This window comes from Panthera leo, chromosome C2 (assembly GCF_018350215.1).
Source record: "Panthera leo isolate Ple1 chromosome C2, P.leo_Ple1_pat1.1, whole genome shotgun sequence".
NCBI lineage: Eukaryota > Metazoa > Chordata > Mammalia > Carnivora > Felidae > Panthera > Panthera leo.
This window is the reverse complement of record NC_056687.1, coordinates 3,956,265-3,976,726: the sequence shown is the minus strand read 5'-3', so window position 1 is coordinate 3,976,726 and position 20,462 is coordinate 3,956,265. Positions and strand designations below refer to the sequence as shown.

At 51.2% G+C, this 20,462-nt stretch overlaps 1 long non-coding RNA gene across 1 annotated transcript; it reads left to right on the top strand.

The window, feature by feature from the left end:
- Positions 1–131: 131 nt before the first annotated feature.
- LOC122198485 lies at positions 132–20,200 on the top strand. The gene is made up of 3 exons (XR_006193006.1): positions 132–489; positions 4,997–5,182; positions 17,244–20,200. It is a non-coding gene; the product is annotated as an uncharacterized LOC122198485 (long non-coding RNA).
- Positions 20,201–20,462: the final 262 nt, after the last annotated feature.

The following is a 20,462-nucleotide window of genomic DNA, read 5'->3' as shown; positions in this document are numbered from 1 at the left end:
CGCGCCCTTCGAGCGCTTGCTCCGCGCCGGCCCCGCGGCTTCCTCGGCTCGGGGCGCCGTTCCACTGCGGGCCGCTCTGAGGCTGCGGAGGGAGCGGGAGGCGACTCGCCGCGGTCGGTCGCCTCTTTCGGCCCGCACGGCCCTCGGGGGCCGGTCCTCAGGCCGGGGACGCTGGGCGCGCGGCGTCTCCGTCGGGGCTTCCGCGGCGCCCGCGCTCGGCGGCCTGCGCGGAGGTGCGCGGGGTGCGGGGTTTGCAGAGCTGACCTTGATCGCCCACCTGTGCCCCAGCCGCCGCCCGGGCTGCGCTGCAGGGACCGCCCGGGAGTGAGCGGGGGACGGGCCTCCCGGTCGGTCCTGCGCTAGCGGAGGAGGATGCTGCCCTGGTCGCCAGCTTCACGTGGCTTTTGCTTGTCATTGCGTGGCCACAGACCGCCTGCAGCCCCAGTCGGTATTAAGTGATCGCTCTGCACCTAACTCCGTTCCTCCCAAGTCAGTGCCCATGTCAATTCGTTTTCTTGCACGAATGTTGTAATTGGGAAGCTCACTTCACTCGCAGTCTGGACCAGAAATTTGTTACGACAATTGCCCAACTCTAAACAGTAACTCTAAAGAAATGTTCTGTTAGACAAGCTCAAGATCAGTCTGGTGTATTCCCCAAAGCCAGAGGGGAGGAGATTGCAAGGTGGGGGAAGGTTGCCTTCTAAAGCGGTAATGTTAGGACAGACTTAAATTCTGGAATTTAAGTCGTGGTTAATACCAGGGCACCTGGGTGGCTTATTAAGCCTCCGACTTTCGGCTCAGGTCATGATCTCATGGTTCATGAGTTTGAGCCCTGTGGTAGGTTCTGTGCTGGTAGCTCAGAGTCTAGATCCTGCTTGGGATTCTGTGTGTCTCTCTCTCCCTGCCCCTCCCCTGCTAGCACCCTATCTCTCTCTCTCTCACTCTCTCACTCAAACATAAACATTAAAATAATATTTTTATGTTTATTTCTTTAATTTTTTTAAATGTTTATTTTAGAGACAGACAGCACAAGTGGGGGAGGGGCAGAGAGAGCTGGAGACAAAATCTGCAGCAGGCTCCAGGCTCGAGCTGTCAGCACAGAGCCGGCCTGGAACCCAGAACCATGAGATCATGACCTGAGCTGAAGTCGGACGGACACTCAACCGACTGAGCCATCCAGGCGCCCCTAAAATAATACTTTTAAATAAAAAAAAAAAATCATGGTTAATACTTTTAAAATGTCTGTTAATCTTTTAATGTAATTTTTCATCTTTTTATTAAAAAATTTTTAATATTTATTTTTGAGAGAGAGAGACAAGAGTGTGAGCAGCAGAGGGGCAGAGAGAGAGGGAGACACAGAATCCAAAGCAGGCTCCAGGCTCCATGCTGTCAGCCCAGAGCCAGACTCGGGGCTTGAACCCACAAACAGTGAGATCATGACCTGAGCCGAAGTCAGATGCTTAATGACAGAGCCACTCAGGCACCCCTGTAATTTTTTATTTTCAATCTTTAGTTTTTTTTAAGATTTTATTTATTTTTTTTAACGTTTATTTATTTTTGAGACAGAGAGAGACAGAGCATGAACGGGAGAGGGTCAGAGAGAGGGAGACACAGAATCCGAAACAGGCTCCAGGCTCTGAGCTGTCAGCACAGAGCCCGATGCGGGGCTCGAACTCACGGACCGCGAGATCGTGACCTGAGCCGAAGTCGGCCGCTCAACCGACTGAGCCACCCAGGCGCCCCTAAGATTTTATTTTTAAGTAATCTCTACACCCAACTAGAATTTACAACCCGGAGAGCAAGAGTTACACGCTCAACTGACTAAGCCAGCCAGGCACCCCTAATTTCATTTTTTAAGCTTGAGTTGATGCACATGACCCTGGCTGAAATCATTTATGAAATGTTTGAGGAGCATGTGTAACAAATAATCTTGCCTTAGCGTGATAAAAATTAAAAATTTGTTCCATTGTAACAGCTTTATTGCCAGTTATCTTAGTTTTCACTAGTTTTAAGAGGATGCCCTGTCTCAAAGAATGTTGCACCTGAAAATTTTCTCCCACAGCTATTTCAAACCTTTAAGAAGTGTCTGTATTTTGAACTGAATGGGTAGCAGAGCAAAGAGTGGTTTTGGACTTAAAAGAAGGCAGAATACAACAGTGATTGTAGGGCTTTCAAAGGGTCTTGAGTTTTAGGGTCCCCTGGGATTAGTGTGAGCGAGCACACGTAGCTACCCCCGTTTGGCGGTGAGAAAACCAACACCGTGCTAGGTAGCAAGAGCCAGAGCTAGAAGCCAAGTTCTTTGGTTACTGTTCTATTCCAAATACCGAAAGCGATCTCCCTCAGATTACCTTCCACTCTAGCTGCCTCGGGAGGACACGTTTTGGTGCCTGCACCCTAAGCCTCGTGGTCAGGCTCTTGCCCTCACTGCTTCACTGACCCCGGGCTTGACGGACACGTCCAGCAGAAACCTCAGTCTGTCAGTTGACCTCCTAGGTTTGTGGCCCTGAACCTGACCCCGTGGTTAACGCTCACCCTCTGTCGACTCGTCACGTCTGTCCCTGGGACAATTAACCCAGGTGCCTGAGCCGGGAAGTGGGGCACCGTGTCCTCTCTTTCCTCAGGTCCAGGGTGCAGCCTATCACCAGATCTGATCCGTCCACCTCCTGAACATTTCTCTGATCACATAATGGCCTCCCACCCCCAATCACTTCTAGATGGCTCTCCCAGCTTCCGGATTTCTCCCCTTTAATCCACCCTCGATTTGCAATCCAAGCGATGTTTTTAAACAACAAAAGGTGGGGCGCCTGGGTGGCGCAGTCGGTTAAGCGTCCGACTTCAGCCAGGTCACGATCTCGCGGTCCGTGAGTTCGAGCCCCGCATCAGGCTCTGGGCTGATGGCTCGGAGCCTGGAGCCTGTTTCCGATTCTGTGTCTCCCTCTCTCTCTGCCCCTCCCCCGTTCATGCTCTGTCTCTCTCTGTCCCAAAAATAAATTAAAAAAAAAAAAAAAAAAAAAGTGTTTAAACAACAAAAGGTATTGCGCCACTCCCTTAAATTTTTGATGGCCCTCAGCTGCTCGGAGGCTAACTTTCAAACTCCATAACGTGACCCACCGGAGCACGACCTGGCCCTCCTATAATCCCCTCTCCCCCTCCCCACCCCCCACCCCCACCTCTAAACAAATCAGGCTCCGTCTCTCGCCTCTGGGCATCTCGTGTGTGTCGTCATCTCCCCCTTCCACACCACCCCCAGGCACCTCTAACCTTGAGCTTTTCATCCCGTTGGCTCAGAATACTTCCCGCTCCTTCCCCCGCCCGGGATTCCACCACCTCCGCCCTCACCTCCTCAGCCTCCCTCTGGGTCTGGGGCTCCCTCCGGTGCTCCCACAGCACCTCTGGTGGTTGTTACGTACCACCTGTGTATATTCTAGTGGGTCTGCCTGCTGGGACCCTCTTGGCCCCCAGCGGGCCTCTTCACCTCTGCCTGTCCAGAGCCTAGCACAGTGCCTGGCCTATAGTCGGAGCCCAACGTGTGTGTGTGTGTGTGTGTGTGTGTGTGTGTGTGTGTGTGTACACACACACACACAACTAAAATATGGATATATATGTATAACTAAAACATATATATCAACTAAAATATATATCAGCCCAACGTGTGTGTGTGTGTGTGTGTGTGTACACACACACACAACTAAAATATGGATATATATGTATAACTAAAACATATATATCAACTAAAATACATATCAGCCCAACGTGTGTGTGTGTGTGTGTGTGTGTGTGTACACACACACACAACTAAAATATGGATATATATGTATAACTAAAACATATATATCAACTAAAATATATATCAACTAAGATATATATCAACTAAGATATATATCAACTAAGATATATATCAACTAAAATATATATCAACTAAAATATATATCAACTAAGATATATTTCAACTAAGATATATATCAACTAAAATATATATCAACTAAGATATATATCAACTAAGATATATATCAACTAAGATATATATCAACTAAAATATATATAACTATAATATATGTGTAACTAAAATATATGTATAACTAATATATACAGCTAAAATACATGTATGACTATATAACTAAAATATATATAACTAAAATATATGTCTAAACTAAAATATAAACTAAAATATATACCAACTAAAATATATATCAACTAAAATATATATAACTAAAATATATATAACTAAAATATATGTGTAACTAAAATATATGTATAACTAATATATACAACTCAAATACATGTATGACTATATAACTAAAATATATATAACTAAAATATATGTCTAAACTAAAATATAAACTAAAATATATACCAACTGAAATATATATTAACTAAAATATATATCAACTAAAATATATATAACTAAAATATATATAACTAAAAATATATAACTAAAATATATGTGTAACTAAAATATATGTATAACTAATATATACAACTCAAATACATGTATGACTATATAACTAAAATATATATAACTAAAATATATGTCTAAACTAAAATATAAACTAAAATATATACCAACTAAAATATATATCAACTAAAATATATATCAACTAAAATATATATAACTAAAATATATATATAACTAAAAATATATAACTAAAATAGATGTGTAACTAAAATATATGTATAACTAATATATACAGCTAAAATACATGTATGACTATATAACTAAAATATATATAACTAAAATATATGTCTAAACTAAAATATATATCAACTAAAATATATACAACTATATATAACTAAAATATATGTATAACTAGTATAACTAAAGTATGTGTATGACTGATATATGTAACTAAAATATATATAACTAAAATATGCATATAACTAAAAATATATAACAAATATATATATAACTAAAGTATATGTATATCTAATATATATATAAGTAAAATATATCTGTAACTAAAATATATAGGTAACTAATATATATGTATATGACCAGGCTCCTCTCAGACATCACCGTCCGGAGAGGCCACAGCTACCAGCCATGACAGAGTCCTGCCAGTCTGTCTCTCGGGCGCCCCTTCGGTCTGTCCTCACCTGCCCTCTTGCCGTGCTCCTGGCCGATCGTTGTAGGCGCTGCACCGACGTCCTCAGGTTTGCGCCCTCCCTCCCCAGGCCAGTCCAGGTGAGTCACATTTACGTCTCTAAACGCAGATCGGATGGGTGCAGCCTCGGTGTGGGCACGGCCGACCACGTGGCACACGGGTGGCTTCTGTATGTTCCTCCACTTGGCCGACTGCTCAGCCACACACAGCTGGCTCGCGTACTGGCAGGGATTCCCTTTTCTTTCTCCAGCTGCTGGCAGATCCCTGTCTGTCCTTCAAGAGCCACCCTCCTGCCTCTGTGCTTCAGCCACGCCGCTGGAACATCTATCTATTCTGTTTGTGGCCTGCTGGCAGGCCGTGGGCTCCTCTGATGCCAAAACCGTGTCTGTTAACCCACGTATTCTCAAAGTTTGGGGCCTGTGTCCTGGGCCGTCTGCTTCCCACGGCCAGGTTTCCCTTAGAAACTGTGTTACGATGGGGGCGCCTGGGTGGCTCAGCTGGTGAAGCATCCGACTTCGGCTCAGGTCACGATGTCACGGTTTGTGGGTTCCAGCCCCTCATCGGGCTCTGTGCTGACCGCTTGGGGCCTGGAGCCCGCTTCTGATTCTGTGTCTCCTTCTCTCTCTGCCCCTCCCCCGCTCATGCTCTGTCTCTCTCTCTCAAAAATAAGTAAACATTAAAAAAATGTTTTTTAAAAGCATTAAGCCTCTACACATTTGGAAGTGGGAAGTTTCAATCGGCCGCAATTCTCTTAACCATCTGTTGCATTTTGAGCATGCATCTAGAGGTCCAAATCTGCCCAAACTGTAGTTTAAAAAATTAGGTTGGAGGGGCGCCTGGCTGGCTCGGTTGGAAGAGCATAGGAGTCTTGGTCTCAGGGTCATGGGTTCAAGCCCCACGTTGGGTGTGGAGATTACTTAAATAAATAAATACACTTAAAAGAAACATTAGGTTGGGGTAGAGGGTGACGTATTCATTTCCTATTGTTGTCGTAACAAATTACCACAATCTTGGTGGCTTAAAGCAGCAGACATTTATTGTTCCACGGTGCTGGAGGCCAGAAGTCCCAAATCTGTATCGCTGGGCTGAAATCGTATGCTCTCTCTGGAGGGTCTAGGGGAGAACCCTTGCCTCGCCTCTTCCAGCTTCTGGTGGCTACTGGTGCTCCTCGACTGGGGCCACGTCCCTTCACCCTCTATGGTCACGTTGCCTTCCGTGTGTGTCACCCGTCTTGATTCCCTCTTACAGGGACACTTGCAATGGCATCAAGGGCCCATGGGGGTAATCAAGAATTCTCTCCGTGTCTCGGGGTCTTTAACTTAATCACGTCTGCAGAGACCCCTTTTCCAGAGAAGCTCGAATTGCAGGCTTCCGGGATTAGGACCGGAACTGGTATCTCTGGAGGCTGCCGTTCAATCTGCTACAGGGGAGGGGTCCCGGATACCTGCCGGCAACAGGGGAAGTTCTTTGAAAAGCCCATGACGGAGAAAGAAGAACCAAAGGGAACGTGGCTGGGAAGTGGTCAAGTATCAGGATGCTGCATACACCATGCTTTATGACGGCCCCTGCCCAGCGAACGCTGCGTCCAAGCCTTGCGTAGGCCCAGAACTGGAGCGAGCCATAGCCGTCTGGTCGACGGGGTGGAAATTGGGCCAGGTTAAGTATCACTCCCATCGGGGGCTCACGGTGGAGGAGCCTCGTCTTTAAACATTGTCATGAAGGGGGCGGGGACGCTGAGCTGAACTTCCTCCCCGACCCGAGGCATCCGTCTGCCATGTGCTCGTCTTTTCTCAAAGGGTCCGCTTGCCTCCTCGCCTCTCTCCTCGCCACACCGGTCCTTGAAGACCTGAGACACCTCAAGGTCCTCCAGGTGGGCAGACAACTGTTCCGGCTAGGAAGTGGATTGCATCCACACGGTTTCAAGCAGCCCTTTGCCTTAGGCAGGATTGGGGAAGGACGCGTGAGTGCGCATGCGCGTAACTGCCGTAGTAATTCTGGACATTGGATTATGAACTGCATACACTAAGGAAACGGATTTGCGTGGGGTTTCTTTCTTTTTCTTTTTTTAAGTTTATTTGTTTTGAGAGAGAGAGAGCGCGCGCACGAGCGAGAGAGGGGCAGAGTGAAAGGGAGAAGGAGTGGGGCACCTGGGTGGCTCAGTCGGTTGAGCGTCCGACTTCGGCTGAGGTCACGATCTCACGGTTCGTGAGTTCGAGCCCCGCGTCAGGCTGTGGGCTGATGGCCCAGAGCCTGGAGCCTGCTTCCGATTCTGTGTCTCCTTCTCTCTCTGCCCCTCCCCCGTTCATGCTCTGTCTTTCTCTGTTTCAAAAATAAATAAATGTTAAAAAAAAAAATTTAAAAAAAAAGAAAGGGAGAAGGAGTGTCTCAAGCAGGCTCTGCACCATCAGCACAGAGCCCGAAGTGGGGCTCAAACTCACAAACCATGAGATGGTGACCCGAGCCGAAATCAGGAGTCGGACGCTTGACTGAACCACCCAGGCGCCCCCAGAAGGGATTTCTTTTGTGCCTTTCTGTAAGTGGCCGTCATGAAAGCTGGTGAGGAATACAGGTCCCTTAAAATCTGCACCATGGGATTCTTTGGGTGAATAAAAATGGATCTACATCCCCAAAGCGTCACACTGGGGTGAAGAATGACAGCCTTTGTTGAACAAGTGTCTGCCCTCCGCTGTGATCTGACCTGCACAGCCACCCTGCTCTCCAGGGATGATAAAGCCGTCCACACCAGGAAAGCGAGGCTCATAGGGCCAGGAGGTGCAGGAGGGGGTTTGGAATCACGTCCGACAGCTCTGAAAATATTCCAGATGTTTAGGGTAGAACTCCTTAGCTGTTCGGCCCTTTATCTTCTTTTTCTCCTAATGGGAAGGGGTGAATCAGGAGCGCAGGGCTTCTGTCAGATGATTTGGGAGGGGAGAAAGGGGTGTGCAGATGGGGAATAATCTGGCGGGCAGCAGGAGGCGGAGGGATTCATACCCCATGGCCTGTGTTCGGTGAGCTACTTATTCCATAAACAGTGAGGTATGTGGGGTGTGGATCAGATCTGAATCTTGGACGGCCTCCGTTTCTCCCACCCTGCCTCCAGCATTCTGATGTCTGTGCCTGCCATGACCCAGGCATTAGGACTGCAAAGATGAACACTCGATGGTCCCTGCCCTCAAGGAACTGTCATCCTCTCTGGGGAAAGAGACAGGAACCAAGTGGTGAATGCTACGAGACTCGTGTGTGCTCAGGACGGTGAGGGAAGGCACTTCCGCCTCTCCTGGGGACCCAGATGTCCGATGGGCCTGATGGTGGAGGCAGCTCACCTCCATGGGCCCACGGCTCTTAGGAGGCCTCCTAAGAGCCACGAAGATGAACCTGGAATCAAGCAGTAACCGCCTTGCCCTACAAGAGCCACACAGCAAGAGGACCCAGCTTTACCCCTGACATTGTGCTGATTCCGGGACAGGCAGGAGGGAGCTGACCGTCATTCTGGATTTGTAGGTGGAGATGCCGCCTTGGGAGAGCAAACAATGAGCTCACCAAAGGGTGTTATAGGCTGGGCCGCCCTTCCCACACAGCAGCTTATTCTGTGTGTCTGTAAGCACACTGGCGTTGCTTCCCACCACGACATTTCAAGACAGCCGGGCATATTTGTCCAACGTGACATCAAGCTTCACGAGGTTCTGTGCATGTCGTGAATACGCGGCTAAAACGTGGACTCCATCTATCTGACCCTGGAGCTATTCTTAAAAGAGTAGAGATGAGGGGCGCCTGGGTGGCTCAGTTAGTTGAGTGTCTGACTTCAGCTCAGGTCATGACCTCATGGTTCGTAGGTTCGAGCCCCGCGTCGGGCTCTGTGCTGACCGCTCGGAGCCTGGAGCCTGCTCCGGATTCTGTGTCTCCCTCCCTCTCTGCCCCTCCCCTGCTGGTGCTCTCTCTCTCTCTCTAAAAATATATACAAGTGTTAAAAAAAAAGAGTAGAGATATGATTGACCTTTTTGTTGTCTTTTGTTTTTTAAATCTTGGAGACTTTAGAGATTCATCCCTTCTCTTTGGATAAGAGTCAGCCTTGTTGACCCTGGTTCAGAACATGAGTCACTCTACTGAAAAAGAAATATGAACGTGCATTTAAACTTGATTGGAAACGTACTTACTGTACTAAATCATCTCCGAGACTCATTTGGATGCTTGGCGTGTTCTGTGCTAGAAACTTGACGCCTGTCAACATCTTAATAAATATTTTCCCCCAAATTTATGTTAAAATATCGAGATTAGAACTAGACTTGGTAAAACGTTACAGAACTAGAGGTTTACTTACGAAGCACTCTGGTAAAAACTGGGTCAAGCGTTTTAATCTGTCAGCTCCATTAGAAAGCAGTCCCCCCTCCCCTCTTAAATGTGACTCAGTTGATTTAGGACACCGCCTGGTTCCCTGATATCTGTGAAATTACTACTTCTAAACATAGATGTCCTGTTCTTTGTAAGCTTTCTTTCTTTCTAAGGTAGGCAAATTATTGTCAGCGTTCTAACACTTTGAAAATGGATGGGTGGTGATGATCAGTGACCAAGAACCATCATGATGTCATCTGAAGTGTGGCCAAGACTGCATATTTAACCCATTTGACATATCATTGGTTATAATAAGCCTATGCTTTTCGAACATTGCTTGAGACTGTTCCCAAGAGTTTTGACTTACGAAAATCAACTAAATTTAGAAAATAAGACGTTTGGAGTATGTGATAGGGAGGCAAAGGTGAAAAATTGTTTGGCTGTCCCTCGGAAATCTGATTTCCTTTTCAGATGTAGTTCTCTCCCCTTGTGACCAGTAGGCTGGAGTGATTGGTTTCATCACGATGGCAAGGCTATCAGGGTGATATTATAGTGCCACTGTATTGTCAGCAAGGTAATAGTTATTCTAAAACTCATTGGTGTGCTCTTTCTCCTGGGATTGAAGTTAGCTCATCAGAATTCTGTATTAAAGGGAAGCAGGTGGGGCTCCTGGGTGGCTCAGTCAGTTGAATGTCTGACTTTTGATTTCAGCTCAGGTCGTGATCTCTCTGTTCGTGGGATCGAGCCCCACGTCAGGCTCTGCGCTGCCGACGTAGAGCCTGCTTGGGATTCTCTCTCCCCCTCTTTCTCTCTCTCTGCCCTTCTCACACTCATGCATACCCTCTAAGTAAATAAATAAATAAATAAACATTAAAAAAAAAAAAAAAAGGTGTGCCTGTCCCAAGGCTGGCTTCAGTCAGTCATAAATAAAAGTCAATCGCAATTATAAAGCAGCTTCAAGATTCCAAACTCAGTGGCATTTCACCATGTGGTTAAACTTGGCTTCTTACACGACAGACAGAGCAGAACAGAAGATAAGCCACACAACAAACAAGATAACAGAGTGTGAGAGGGTGTAGGAAGTTAACGAACCCAACGCGAAATCAGCCTGTGGGCGAGCAGTTGAGATAAGGCCTCCCTCGGGTCTGGGTCGGCGCTCAGAGCTCACTGTTTATTATGTCCAAGCAGCGGAGGGTCTCTGTTCCTGTTGGAGATGAACCGGGCAGAGTCTTTGGCCGCAGCTGCCTTTCTGAAGTGGTCAGACACAGAGGGGTCACGTCCGAGGAGGCTGACGGTTTGCTGCAAAAACCCTCCCTTTTTAAAGGGGTGTCATCAGCCTTGGGCCCCTGCAGGCCTCCCCTGCTCCTGCCGGTTATCAGTTCCGGGGTGTCTCCAGCCGGTGCTGGTCTTGCTACCGTACCCCGAACTGCTTGCGTCATTGCCTGACCCAGGCCCCTGCTTGACGTGACTGACTCCATCTTGCTCTCTACAGGTACCCTCACTGCTTCCCCTGTCTTTTACTGGTCAGTAGGTGAGTGGCCTACCTTAAGCTCAGGCGCCAGACAAAAAACCTAAGTGGCCCCCACGACAACAATGTTTTAGGAAAAACCTATTGCTTCAGCATAAACTAGCCTTCAGGATAGCATTGCTCAGATAATGTTTTAAACAGGCCCAAAGATGTACAACAATGTAAAGAGACAGCAAGTAAAACTTGTGCCCGTGACCCGTCATCAAATGGAAGAACAGAAAGCCACAGAGCAAAGCTGAGCTTTTGCTGGAGAATGTTAATTGAAACCAAACGCCTTCAAGTCTGAGGGTTGATATTAATCATACAGTAGAGGAAGAAGCTTCCCTCAATGACTGAGAAACCATGGTTTAATTCTGAAGTTAGGAAAGATACACCGAGAAAGTTCCACGAGGGACGGGGAGTGTGAGGGCAAACTTGAGCCGTGGTGGTTCTGCTGAGCCACAGCCACAAATACACACGTGGTGCTTATTTTCGATTTGATTTTTGATTCATTCTTATAAAGGTGGGCGCCGGGAGGCAGACGGTTCGAAGCTGAGAGCAGGGGGGCGGGGACCAGTGCCAGCTTTTCCACTTAGTGACTGGGTGACCTCGGCCAAGTCACATCACCTCCGAAACCTGCCGCTTCCTCCTCCCCCCTCACGGTCGGTCGCCTCGGGAATTTCCACCTCCTGAGCCCCTGTAGGTCGGGTGGGAATAGCAAGTGAGATAAAGGTCAAGTGCTTAGCGCTACGTGGCATATGATAGGGATTCAGCAAGAATTAGAGGTTATAGCTATTTCCACTCCTTGCTCAAATAACTGCGTGGCAAATTGAAAGCCGTTCCAGAGAAACATAATCGGGTCTGGAGTAAGTACAGCCAGGAGTGGTCCTGGAGCGGCCGGCCTCGGGGACTTACCGTGATGCACAGGATGGCACCCCATCAGTCTGGGAAGATGCTGTCTGGGACGAGACTGAGTCTGAGCCGAAAAAATAATCCCGCAGATGGAAAGAAAAGGTTATAAAGTTAAGACAGAGGCCCTCCTGTGATGTGACCCACGTGACGATGCACTGATAGAAATAACTTGCTCAAAACTCTCCTATGTTCCCATTTGAAACTAATTATGGCGGTAGGAAAGCCAGGGACCGTGAACACTGGTGCAAACAGAAAGATGCGAAGCAATTCCGCGCACATTTATAATAGTTTAAAAATAGAATGTTGGCAAAGGTTGCTAATTAAAGAGCTACTAAATTTGGGCAAGAGGGAAAGTTGAAAAACGTGTTCTGAGCAAAGCTGTGTTAGGGAGCCGGTTGCAGGATCGACGGAACAGGAGGTTGGCGGCGAGGGCGCGGGGCCAGCCGTGACAAGAGGCCAGCTGCCCGGCTGCCGGTGGCATCCCGGGGAAGGCCCAGCAGCAGGTTTTGTGGGTCAGCAGTGCCCGCAGGAAACACTCCTCTAAGGCATCACCCAGTGAACCCCGTCACTGGCTCACCAAACACCTCCACGTTATTTTTGGTAGTGAAAACCTTACCGAGTTGTAGGAATTATAAAATCGACCATGGGGGAAACACAGATTTGAAAACAAAGTTAATTCTAGATTAGCTTTCAAGAGTTTTGCAATACACTAATGACCCAAATGCTTTTTTTTTGTTGTTTGTTTGTTTGTTTGTTTGTTTTTTATTTGGAGAGAGAGAGGGAGAGAGAGAATCCTAAGCAGGCTCTGCACTGTCAGCACAGAGCCGGATGTGGGGCTCGAACTCATGAACCGTGAGATCCTGACCCTAGCTGAAACCAAGAGTTGGATGCTTAACAGACTGAGCCACCCAGGCGCCCCTGGAGCCCATCTTTCAAAGGCCAGGTTGAGTGTTGCTTTGTAGCCGGGGAGCAGGGGTCCTAAGCAGACCAGCCTGGGTCACTCATTGCTGACAAAACCCAGAGACAGTGAATGAAGAAAGGAAGTTATTTCAGGGAGGCCAGCATGGGGAAGACGGTGGACGAGGGTTTCGAAGACCGTCCCCAAAGTGTGGGAAATACTCCAGGTTTGGGTCAGGAAAAGTGAGGCAAAGGTAGTAGGTCCGTGCAGGTGGGTCAGGTCCGTCACTGTCTTGGGGTCAATCATGCTGGGTCTCCCCAGCTTCCGGTGCTTGTTGCCTGAGGGGGTAGTTGGGGCTCCCACCAGGGGACACTTCGCCCTCAGGGTCTTCTGCCTGAGCCCAGAGACCCACTAGAGAGAAGAATCCAACCAGAAAGTTTGAGGTCAGAATGGAAGCAACCAAGCCCCTTTTCAGCCTTTCCGGTCATTTCAGTGGAACAACCCCTGGGGCCCGGGACAGGCACCTCCTAAGGGTCGGGTGGGAGTGTTGGTTTCCACCCCCATCTCCACCCTGGGGGTGTGGGCTCACACATCTCTGTCACTCACTCACCTCATTTCCCAATTCCCAAACACCAGGCAGGTGGGGACCTGGCCTCAGGTCGGGGCTCTGCTAATATTTGTGGATTGAATGGGGTTCTCCTTTCAATCTTTCAACCCAGCAGACTCTGGGCTTCCTTCTGAGCCTCCTTCCCTCCCACCTGTTGTGGGAGGAAGATCTTTCTCTGCCCTTCAAGGTCCTTGTGGCTGGGCTGAGAGTCAAATTGACACAAGACACGTGAGCAGGAGGAAATCAAATTGAGTTTGGTGCCTACGGGGAATCCACAAAGACGTGGACATTCCAGAGACAGGCAACAGGAGGCCAGTAGGACGTCCTGAGCCCGGGACGGGGTGGGCTCTGGGGGTCCCGAAGGGGGAGGACGCTAGCAGGAAGGGGAGAGGAGGTGTTTGGAGACAGCGTCTGCCCTCCTGTGCAGACCAGTCCCTTGGGTGCAGAGGAGCCTCTGTGAGGGCTCGCTTCCTGCTCGGGCTCTGCCTTCCAGCGCGAATGTAGGCAGTTGTGGGCGAGGTGAGGAACGTTCCCGAATCTGCTGGGCTTCGATTGCTTTCAACTCAAAATAGTCTTCAGGTAAAAGTGCCCCTTCTTGGGGCTGCGTGCCCTGGGCCCCCGCACCCCCAGGCACTCAGAAGAACTATAGGTCTTGCCTGCCCCACCCCCAATGCCCTTTGATTAGCTAAGACAATGTGACTTGTTCTAGCTTCTGGGTTATGAGCAAAAGTGATGTTTGTCACCTCCTGCTTAGGCAACAACTTTATTCAGTAGTTCCACGAACATTTATTGTACATGTGCCAAGTGTAGGGGAACATTGTAAGGGGGGGGAACTGTGCTGGTGGTCTGTGTGCTGGGGGGACACTGTGCTGGGGGGGGGACCTGTGCTGGGGGGACACTGCTGGGGGGGACACTGTGCTGGAGGGGGACACTGTGCTGGGGGGACACTGTGCTGGGGGGGACACTGTGCTGGGGGGGGACCTGTGCTGGGGGGGACACTGTGCTGGGGGGGACACTGTGCTGGGGGGGACCTGTGCTGGGGGTGACCTGTGCTGGGGGGACACTGTGCCCAGGGGGGAGGGCCCAGTGTTGCCGGGCAACCTGTCCCTGCGCCCCTGCCTCCCCATCCCCAAGCCGGGACTGGCTGGCATGTGAGGTCCAGCGCTGCCACCGGGCACCGCCCTGCTGGCCTCAGATCACGGTCTACCTTGCAGGAGCGCAGAAGAGCTGTCTGGGGGGTGGGGGTGGGGGTGGGAAGCAGAGGTGGGGAAGCACCCGGGAACCATCTGGAACAAGCAGCCTGGGGGTGGAACGTAGGCAGGGTGTGTGGAATTGTGGCAGTGGGTGTTGGTGATATCAATCTGACCTTAGCAGGACGTGCAGGGCTGGGCTGGTGTGGCCTCAGGGCCTACAGGCCGTGTAGCCTCCAGGTAGAGCTGACCTGCGGCCAGGTAGCTCGTGTCCCCTGTCCTCACCTCCTTCTTCCGGGAGCGCCCTCCTCATCCCTCAACACAGCCAGGGCGTCACCGCCTCTGGGGCCTCTGGGGAGCCCTCCTTGACCTCTGCGGACAGAGCTAGGGAGTTTTTCCTTGCTGTTCCTTTGGGATTCCCGTGCATTCCTGGCACAGCCCCGAGAGTCGGGTGCAATGACAGGTGCCTTCTCACCCGTCGCACGCTTCGTCCTGCTCGCAGCCCCAGGGATTAGCCTCGCGCCTGCACACAGTGGGGCTTCATGCTGGCTGAGCGGGCAGTCGGGGCACGAAGAACAAAGAGGAGGGGTGGGACGTGGGGGTGGAGGGAAGACGGGTGGGGGCAGCATGGGTCCGAATTCCGCCCGGGAGGCCGTCGCGAGCCGTGGTGGCTGCGTGGTCAGAGACGTGGAGGGGACAGGGCGTTCGGCCACGGGTGCAGGGCAGCCGAGAGCGGGTGGGACTGGACAGAGCGGGGAGCTGTCGGGGCTTGGAGGCGCGAGAGGCTGGGCCGGGAGGAGGGAATGGCCGGGAGCGGTACCGTGAGCTCGGGACCGACGGTTCATGGTCCCGCGTGGTGACTGACCTGTGCTCGGTGCTCTCACTGACCGGCCGTCGGGGGAGTGAGCTGCCGTCTCTCTCTAGTCCTCACACTGTGCCGGGCGGCAGACTCACCAGGAATAACGCCTCCTGCAGAGACCAGTGCTGCCGAGAGGATGCTTCTGGAAGCAGAGGCTCAGATGCGGGCACGGAGAAGCCGCACCCGGAGCAAGCACAGAGGCGTGCGGCTCATTTCCCCGAGGTCCCGGGTCACCGGCCATCTCTGCTTCCCTTGCGCGTGCTTGCGGGTGGCTTTGTCAGGTGCCCCGGTGAGCGGACCCCAGCCTGGCCCTCGGGGAGCCCTGGGGAGACTGCTCTGCTTCCTGCCCACTGGCCCGTAGCACCCCTGAGGGCGCAGCATTCCCAGGGACAGTTGAGCCCTTATGGGTTGAATTGTGTCCCCAAACATGTCGACTTCCTAACCCTCTGAACTTGGGAATGAGACCCGATTTGGAAATGGGGTCTTTGCAGACGTAATCGAGATGGGCCATGCTGGAGTGGGGCGGGCCCTAAATCCAGGGACCGGTGTCCCTGTAAGGGGGAGAACACAGAGACACAGGGTACAGAAGGCCATGTAGTGACAGGGGCAGAGACTGGAGTGAGGTGGCCCCGAGCCGAGGAAAGCCAAGGATTGCCAGCAGCCGGCAGAAGCTGAGAAAGACCCAGAAGATTCTTCTCAAGTCCTCGGAGGGAGCACGGTCCTGCGGCCGCCTCGACTTTGGACTTCTGGCCTCCAGGACTGTGAGACAGGACATCTATGTGGTGTTAAGCCACCTGACTTGTGGTCGCTTTTTACAGTGGTCCCAGGACATTGATGCAGGCTGTATCACTCAGTGCTTAAGAAGAAGGTTCTGGGTCCAAATTGAGTTCTATCTCGACCCCACCAGGGATGAGCTGTGTGTGTGGCCAGGAGTGACTCACTTAGCCTCTCTGTGCCTGGGTCTCCCCCTGGGTTGTTGAAGGGCCGAGTTAATGAGTCTGACGTATCAGACGGTGGACAGGTGCCAGCATGACGGAAGCACCCCAGGCGTACCAGCGATGGAAGGGGTCATGTTTCAGGATGGAAGTTTCCGTTGTGTTCAGCCCCAGTGCTTGCTCCCGGGGCACAGACTTGTTCTTGTCATTATGACACCTGTACTCACATCTGTAGGACCTCAGAGCAGGCGGCTTAGCCAGCAGCAGTTTACTTCCTCACAGTGTCCAGGCGAGAAAGCCCACAACCCAGCTGTCGGCGGGGCTGTGCTTCCCCTGAAGCCTCGAGGGGAGGGGCCTTCCCGCCTCTCCCAGCTCCCGGGGGGCCAGCAACCCTTGGCTCGTGGCCGTCCCGCTCCAGTCTCTGCCCCTGGCGTCTCCTGGCCTCCCCTCCCCTGTGTCTGTGTCCTCTTGTCATAGGGACACCAGTCACTGGACTGTGGGCACATCCTACTCCAGCATGGCCCCGTCTTAGCTCGACCACGTCTGCAAAGACCCTGTTTCCAGATAAGGTCCCGTCCCCCGGGCATCTGGCTTCGGACTTCAATGTATGTTTTGGGGGAACGCAATCCAAGCCGTGACAAGGTCTCTTACGAAAACTTCTAAACATTGCGGGGAGCATTTTCGTTTCAGACACTTGGGATAACAGGTTTTTAAAACCTGTGTTTCAGAAAGGAGCACGGAGTAGCCACCGAAGCACGTGTTAGAACGGGTGCTGAGGGCCGGCCGCCTCGTGAGGTCCCATGAGTCGCTCGGGAGAGTGAAAGGTTACAGCCCCGCGTGTGTGCGGAGGGACTCCCTTTATTTGACCTACAGGGACTCACTCACCCGTCTGTTCCTTCAACAGATACTTGTGACGTTCTTTTGCATCCTGGGACCCGCGCAAGACCACGGAGGGGGTAAGGAGCCGGGCCTCACCCCAGCAGCACCTCCCAGGACTGCCGGTCACATCACACGATGGGGTGCTGTTTGCCCCACGCTCGCCACACTTTTCACCTGGCGCTGGTCCAGCTCAGCTGTGGCGTGAACTTGTCCTGAGCTTTTTCCTCCTCAAAACCTCCCATCTTTTGCTGCACATCAGGGTGGCTTCCCACCCCCTTGTCCCTGTACCCAGGAGGGGGCCGCACACGATCTGAGCTTCTGTTTACTTCGTGGAAGCAGCGGACCAGACCCCAAGGTTATCGAGCCCTGGGATATGTTAGGGTTCTCCAGGGAAGCAGAATCAACAGGATGTGTGTGTGTGTGCCCGTGCACACACATACACATCTATGAATATTCATATGCATTTACAAGGGGAGAGAGAGAGAAATAATTGTTTTAAGGAATTATCGTACGTAATGATGGGGGCCGGCAAGTCCAGAAAGTTCAGGGTGGGCCGACAGGCTGGGGACCCAGGCAAGAGTTGCAGTTCGAGCCTCCATTTTGTCTTTTGAATTCTCTCTTCTTTGGGAGAAGTCAGTCCGTGTCTCTGAGGCCTTCAACTGATTGAACGAGGCCCACCCACGTCACGGAGAGCAACCCGCCCCACTCAACGTCCCCTGATTCATTGTTAATGTCATCTCAAACATGCCTTCATAGAAACATCTAGAATAACGTTTGACCGGAAGCAGGGTGCCAGAGCCCAGCCAAGGTGATGATCACATACAAAATTTATATGTGATGATGCATCACATAACTATCGCATATGGCCAATCTAGTTTCCAATTTACTTTTATTTAAACAAATCAGTTTTTCTAAGCCTCCAAATTAAAACGGTGTGAAAATGAGAAAAAATAAGACCTCACCATGAGAGCTAATGCGTGGGTTTCTCAGACTCGACGCCTGGAGAGCCGGCCACTGTGCAGGGGCTTGCTAGCCTTTGATGTGACAGTTGTAAATCTGTCAGAGGCATGCTTATGTCTGCAGTCCCATTTATGTCAAATCGTTGGGCATATCCATTATTCATGCCTTCTTCATTTGTCTTTGCCGTTTTCCTTTTTTCCCGGTGAGGATAAAAATAGAATGGAACTAATGATAACCCTGTAGTTCCTGAGCCCTGCAATGACCCAAAATGCCACAGTGTTAGTGACAGCCAAGCACGAGACACGTCCGTCATTGAGCAGAATCCCCGTGGATCTGAAGCAGAAAGCGTCCGTGCTGTTGACCCTGGGGACCGGATCCTTCCTGGGTGTGGGGGGCTGTCTGTGTGTTTATCAGACACCGGACCAAAGACATGACCAGACATTGCCCCCCGTCCCCTGGCCGAAGGGTGGCAGGGTTGATCTGGCTGCACAGCACTAGCTCAGAGCATCGGGCGTGGGCACCAGCTGCATGGGGGACAAGGGGAGCCCGGGGTGACGACAGGCTGACGCTAGGAGGCCGCACAGACAGTGCACGGAGAAAAGACAAGCACCTTGGCGTAGGGTAGCGGCCTTAGCCAATGCAGATGGGGGCTCAGGAGCCGCGAGGCACGTCGCTCTCATGCCAGGAGCCTACGTGAGGTTCCAGAGCCCCGCTGCGATCCGTTCTGGGTCCAGCTCTTCTCTTCCCATCCAGTGCCGAAGGGTGACCTGGCCACACGGCCCCAGTTGCCCTCGTGGGTGCGAGAACTTGGTTAAGACAGACAAAATCCGGCCACCCCCAAGGGTCCAGCACCAGGCAGGCTTCAGATTCTGGGGAGCACTGCATGTGCCAGCTGCACGGCCACCACGCTTTGTCTCCCACTCAGGGCAGCTTGCAAATACAGAATCGGAGAGGCCCTATATGGAACCTTCCCTACGGTGTGGATCAGAAGACAGCACGTACCTCCCATGGGACCAACGTGCTCCGAGTACCGGGATCTCTCACGTGAGGAAGCTTCTCAGGGTGCCGCATGTGTCCTACAGGACCTCAGGGCCCTCCAGGGCGTCATTAGCGGTCCCGTGGAGGAAAATGATGGAGACCAGCACGTTGAGATGCCTCCCGCGTGCCCCCTCCCACCTCACGTTAGCAGCTGGGGCAAGAAAATGCAGAACCTCCATTTCTGAAAGTGTGCTGAGCCGACGCTTCACCGAACGAGAGACACGGACCCCGAATAAACACATGAAAAGATGCTCGACATCGTTAGTCATTAGGGAAAACGGACATTAAAACGATAACGAGATACCGCCACATTCCTGTTAGAACGGCTAACGTGAGAAGCACCAACGATATCAAAGGCCGGCAAGGGTGTGGAGCACCTGGAAGGCTCATCCACAGCTGGCGGGAAGCGGTGCAGCCACGTGGCAAACAGGTGGCCGCTTCTCATGCAGTCACACGGAGGCTTTCCTCTGCGACCCAGCAGCGCCCCTCCCGGCTCTTTACCCGAGACGGAAGAAAACCTCTAGCCGCTTTATCACCCAAACCGGAGACGACCCACATGGTCAGCTGGCACTTGGATGAAGGAGGGTCACGTCCACGCACTGGAACACCGTTCGGCAAATGCACGGTGTCTGAGCTCGAAAGCATTATGCTAAGCGGAAGAAGCCAGGGGCTGAATGCTACCCACTGTGCGATGCTGCCCTTCCGACATTCTGGAAAGGGCCAAACCGCAGGGACACAAATCAGGGGTGCTGAGGGTGGGCGGAGGTGACCGACAGCAAAGGGGCACGGAGGAGCTTTTGAGGAGATGGCGTGCCCCGGGTCTCGATGGTGGTCGTGGTGATGTGGCTCCCGCATTGCCGACAAGGGGGGGCTGCACACCTAAAAAGGATGCCGTTTTTTGGAGGCGTAATTGACGCGTCACCCTCTACCAGTTGAAGGTGTACAACATGATAATTTGGTTATAAACAGACATGCTTTTATTGTGAGATGAGAACGAATTCATCATATGTTCCTTTTATCTCAATAAATACATCTTTTTTATTTTTAAACATTTTTCATTATTTAAAATTTTTAAATGTTTATTTTTAAGAGAGAGAGAGAGAGAGAGTGTGCACCACTGGGGGAGGGGCAAGGAGAGAGAGAGAGGATCCCAAGCAGGCTCTGCACTGTCCGGGCAGAGCCTGGCGTGGGGCTTGAACTCATGAACCGTGAGATCCTGACCTGAGTCAAAATCAAGAGTCAGACG